Source organism: Lepus europaeus, chromosome 5, assembly GCF_033115175.1.
Source record: "Lepus europaeus isolate LE1 chromosome 5, mLepTim1.pri, whole genome shotgun sequence".
Lineage (NCBI taxonomy): Eukaryota > Metazoa > Chordata > Mammalia > Lagomorpha > Leporidae > Lepus > Lepus europaeus.
The window spans coordinates 114,527,105-114,533,218 of record NC_084831.1 but is presented as its reverse complement, the minus strand read 5'-3'; positions in this window follow the sequence as shown (position 1 = coordinate 114,533,218).

Genomic DNA, 6,114 nt, shown 5'->3' with positions numbered 1-6,114 from the left:
GATAAGCAAGTATTTTATCATTTATAGGGGATATTAAGATTCCAGTACAGGAGATATTTAAACAAAAGCTGGATTGCTACATCTCCTGCAAAGATGATTGATTCAAGTCTCAAGTAGAAATCAAGTGGACTCTTGCAATTCCTTTCAAACCTGGGATTCCATTATTCTGTCAATGTGGAACCATGGCATTTCTAAGGCCATGATTTCATTTTCCATATGCTCTGATCAGACTCAATATAACAGTTCACTACCTAGTATTCACCTACCTTAACGAGATTCCCTTGTAGTATTTATGAACACCTTTCAGGTGTTCACACATGACTGAGAGTCGACTTTAGTTTCAATATTATGTAACACAATATAAGGGTACTCAAACACTTAGTGGTAAAAGGAATTAAAAGTTTATTTTGTTGCCCAAAAGTTGAAATCCATGCTTGGACCTCTGCCACCCATGTGGGAAACTTGAATGGAGTACCAGCCTTCTGAGGTTCAACCTGGTCCTGCTGTGGCCATTGTGACCATTCGGGGAGTGAACCAGCAGATGGAAGATCTCTCTCTCTCTCTCTCACCATCTCTTTGAAACTCTGCCATTCAAATAAAATAAATCTTTTTTTTTAAAAGCCACATTATTGACTATTTACTCTCTACTAATTGAATTAGCCCAGGCAACCCCAGCTTGACAACATGTATTTATTTGCAATGGATTTCTCAGTATCAGATCCATCTGAAATATGACATAGGTCAGCATTCCATAACCCGTGTGTTCAGTCACAAGTTAGGCAGTGGGTGGCTCTCTAGAGATTTCACAGGGAATTGCACCCCTTCCTCAGCCTATGCCATGGACAGCCTGCAGCCGCTGTCAAATGCTGAGTCCTTTCCCACAAATGCAACAGAGTGGAGAAGGACTGTTGACCTCCCCCTGAGAGGATGCCCTGGGTCCTTGCTCTGGCATCATGGGGCCTGATAGCCCACCAGCAGCTAATCTCCCTGCCTTTTGGGGGCGAACAGGAAGCCAAAGCTTGGGCCACAAACACTGCTCACTAGCAGCCCAGGGTTGAAGTCAATGGAACAGGAAAGAGAAAAAATTCAGTGTTTTATTCAGGCTTACAGAGACAGAAAATCTTGAAAAAGGACATCTTAGACAAATTCTGGGGGACATTTTTAAAAAAGATTTATTTATTTGAAAGGCAGAGAGAGAGAGAGAGAGAGAGAGAGAGAGAGAGAGATCTTCCATCCACTTGTTCACTCCCCAAAAGGCTACAGAAGCCAGGGCTGGATCAGTCTGAAGCCAGGAGCCAAGAATTCCATCCAGGTCTCCCACAGTGGTGGCAGGGGCCCAAATCATCTACTGCTTTTCCAGGGACATTAGCAGTGAGCTGGAAACACAGGCGATGCTGGTGTTGCGAAAAGCAGCTTACCTGCTGTACTACAAACTCCAGCCCCTCTGGGGGACATTTCTGTTCAACAGTTCTGCTGCAAACATCTTACAGACCTGAGAAAAGTAACAACTTGTGGGAGCAAACGTGGCACTCCAGCCCCTTGGCCTGTGGGGAACTGAGTTTTCTCCCTTCTCATAGGAGCCATGGTTCCAATGGAAACCCTGTGGCATTGGCACCTTTTCCAACCAGGGAGCAGCACCTTGGCTTCTTTCTTTCCCAATCAGTAGATCATTTCAGAAGACAAATGCCTGAGAATGGACTGTTTAGGAATAGCCCCAAATATATGATATTTCCAAGGAAGGGATTTTGGGGGGAAGTAAATCATTCCTATGCTTCAGGGCAGTTAATAAGTTGCTTGCAACACACCTCTCAAGTATCAGCATTTTGTGTTGCACAGATGAGAACCTCTAGTTAGCAAATAAATATTTTAACACGTATGTTTGGTGCAAATTTAATTACATTTTATTGAAACAAGTATATTGTGGGTACCCTATGTCATATTGTCATGCATCAAAGGAGAAATGTGTCCTCATACTTTCTCCCTGAAAATTATTTTTCCTATCTTACTTGTCAGAATCAGAAGACCAAAAGTTTGCTTTATGTATTATTTACCATGAATAAATTTGCCACGTACATCATCTCACTTAAATAATGTAGGCATCCCTCAGCTTTTGTAGTAGGTAATCTCTGAAGCGAATTTTACTCAGATTCTATATGTACTCTTGCAGAAATACACACACACAAAAACACAGAAGATATTTCAAAAGTTATTACATGAGTGTCATCAAATTGATAATGAAAATATGTATGATATTCTAGAATACATTCTTAGAGGGTAGGTAGATCTTAACACTGGACAGATTTTTTCAGTTGTGGTGGTAAACACATAAGCTACTTACCACTGACTCCCAATGAAAGCCTTGGACTTCTGGCCTTGGGGGTGGAGCTTGCTGCTCTCCACACTAGCACTTGAGCTGGAAAGAACACTCCATGGTGGAACTAGTTGTTGACCTCCATGTAGTTAAGGGGCACCTGCCATTCCAGGGGCTGCAGAGAATGCAGTTATGGCATGAGGCAGGAGGCAAAAATCCTCCTCTCCACACTGCACTTTCCTAGGATGGCCATTTATAAATGCCTGTGGACCGACCTTTTGGGAGTATCCATGTACTCTCTCTCTCTAGGCTGCTGTTCTGGGACTCCTCAGAGAGCAAACACAACTCATGGGCAACAGCCTGAATAGAAACTGGAAATGATGAGAAATTAATTCTCTCTTGGATTCATTAGGGTCGTGCCACTCGTCTTTTCCCAGCATTCAATGGGGAGATCAACTGCCTAACCATTTGGAGCTGCTTGTGAGTGAAGTGTACTGAGTTTGTTTTTAAAGATTTATTTATTTTGAAAGTCAGAGTTATAGAGAGGGACACACATACATACATACACACAGAGAGAATCTTTCATCTCTGGTTTACTCCCCAGATGGCTGCAACAGCCAGCACTGGGCCAGGCCAAAGTCAGGAGCCAAGAGCTTCAGTTGGGTCTCACACATGGGTGGCAGTGGACCAAACACTTGGGCCATCCTCTGCTGCCTTTCCAGGCACATTAGCAGGGAGCTGGACCAGATGTAGAGCAGCCAGGACTCAAATTGGCACCCATATAAGATGGCAGCATTGCAGGCGGGGGCTTTACCTGCTATGCCACAATATCAGGCCCAGTTTTAAGGCTTTTCGAAAATTTTATTTAGTATCTACAAATTTTGTGTATTTCTTATATACAGATTCAGGAACATAGTGATTCTAATACCCTACCCTCCCTCCTACCCATGTTCCCACCCTTTTTTCTCCTCCCTTACCTATTCCCATTCTTAATTTTTCAAATATTTATTTTCAGTTAACTTTATACTAATAAGATTAAGCCTACACTAAATAAAGAGTTCAACAAATAGTATGAAGAAAAAAAAAAACACTGTTCCTCAACAGATGAAACATCTGTAAACAATCATCGAATCTCAAAATGTCAATTTCACTCCAAAGATTACTTTTTAGGTACTCTATTAGTTACTGCAGATCAGGGAAAAATATGGTATTTCTTTACTTGGAACTGGCTTATTTCACTAAGTATAATGGTTTTCAGTTGCATAAAACAGGATTTCATTTTTTACTGCTATATCGTATTCCATAGTATATACATACCATATTTTTTTATCTAGTCTTCAATTGATGGACACCTGAGTTGATTCCATATCTTAGCTATTGTGAATTTTATTTTTTTGTTTTTTTTTTAACTTTTATTTAATGAATATAAATTTCCAAAGTACAGCTTCTGGAGTACAATGGCTTCCCCCCCATAACTTCCCTCCCACCCGCAACCCTCCCCTTTCCTGCTCCCTCTACCCTTCCATTCACATCAAGATTCATTTTCAATTTTCTTTATATACAGAAGATCAATTTAGTATAGATTAAGTAAAGATTTCAACAGTTTGCACCCACACAGAAACACAAAGTGAAAAATACTGTTTGAGTACTAGTTATAGCATTAAATCACAATGTACAGCACATTAAGGACAGAGATCCCACATGAGGAGCAAGTGCACAGTGACTCCTGTTGTTGACCCAACAAATTGACACTCCTGTTTATGGCATCAGTAATCACCCTAGGCTCTTGTCATGAGTTGCCAAGGCTATGGAAACCTTTTGAGTTCACCGACTCCGATCATATTTAGACAAGGTTCTCTCCTCCATTCAGAGAGATGACCTTCTTTGATGACCTGTTCTTTCCACTGGGATCTCACTCGCAGAGATCTTTCATTTAGGTCATTTTTTTTTTTTGACAGAGTGTCCTGGCTTTCCATGCCTAAAATACTCTCATGGGCTTTTCAGCCATATCCGCATGCCTTAAGGGCTGATTCTGAGGACAGAGTGCTGTTTAGAACATTCGCCATTCTAGGAGTCTGCTGTGTATCTCGCTTCCCATGTGTGATCGTTCTCTCCCTTTTTTATACTATCAGTTAGTATTTGCATACACTAGTCTTGTTTATGTGATCCCTTTGACTCTTAGTCCTATCATTATGATCAATTGTGAACTGAAATTGATCACTTGGACTAGTGAGATGGCATTGGTACATGCCACCTTGATGGGATTGAATTGGAATCCCCTGGTATGTTTCTAACTCTACCGTTTGGGGCAAGTCAGCTTGAGCATGTCCCAAATTGCACATCTCTTCCCTCACTTATTCCCACTCTTATATTTAACAGGGATCACTTTTCAGTTAAGTTTCAACACTTAAGAATAACTGTGTATTATAGAATTCAACCAATAGTATTAAGTAGAACAAACAGAAAAAAATACTAAAAGGGATAAAGTATTAAGTTGTTCATCAACGGTCAGGGCAAGGGCTGAACAAGTCACCATTTCTCATAGTGTCCATTTCACTTCAACAGGTTTCTTTTTTGGTGCTCGGTTAGTTGTCACCGATCAGGGAAAACAGATATTTGTCTCTTTGGGACTGGCTTATTTCACTCAGCGTGATGTTTTCCAGATTCCTCCATCTTGTTGCAAATGACCTGATTTCATTGTTTTTGACTGCTGTATAGTATTCTATAGAGTATATGTCCCATAATTTCTTTATCCAGTCTACTGTTGATGGACATTTAGGTTGATTCCAGGTCTTAGCTATTGTGAGTTGAGCTGCAATAAACATTAACGTGCACATAGCTTTTATGTTTGCCAATTTAATTTCCCTTGGGTAAATTCCAAGGAGTGGGATGGCTGGGCTGTTTGGTAGGGTTATATTCAGGTTTCTGAGGAATGTCCAGACTGACTTCCATAGTGGCTTAACCAGTTTGCATTCCCACCAACAGTGGGTTAGTGTCCCTTTTTCCCCACATCTTCGCCAGCATCTATTGTTGGTAGATTTCTGAATGTGAGCCATTCTAACTGGGGTGAGGTGAAACTTCATTGTGGTTTTGATTTGCATTTCCCTGATTGCTAGTGATCTTGAACTTTTTTTTTCATGTGTCTGTTGGCCATTTGAATTTCCTTTTTTGAAAAATGTCGGCTGAGCTCTCTGCTGTGGCCAGGGAGTGCAGTGGAGGATGGCCCAAGTCCTTGGGCCCTGCACCCCATGGGAGACCAGGAGAAGCACCTGGCTCCTGCCATCAGATCAGTGCAGTGCGCCAGCTGCAGTGCGCCTACCGCGGCGGCCATTGGAGGGTGAACCAACAGCAAAAAGGAAGACCTTTCTCTCTGTCTCTCTCAATGTCCACTCTGCCTGTCAGAAAAGAAAAAAAGAAAAAGAAAAGAAAAAAGAAAAATATCGGCTGGCGCCGTGGCTTAACAGGCCAATCCTCCTCCTCGTGGTGCCGGCACACCGGGTTCTAGTCCCAGTCGGGGCGCCGGATTCTATCCTGGTTGCCCCTCTTCCAGGCCAGCTCTCTGCTATGGCCCGGGAAGGCAGTGGAGGATGGCCCAAGTGCTTAGGCCCTGCACCCACACGGGAGACCAGGAGAAGCACCTGGCTCCTGGCTTTGGATCATCGCAATGTGCCAGCCACAGCAGCCATTGAAGGGTGAACCAACGGCAAAAAGGAAGACCTTTCTCTCTGTCTCTTTCTCTCTCACTATCCACTTTGACTGTCAAAAAAAAATGCATTGAGGTCCTTGGCCCATCTGTTAAGTGG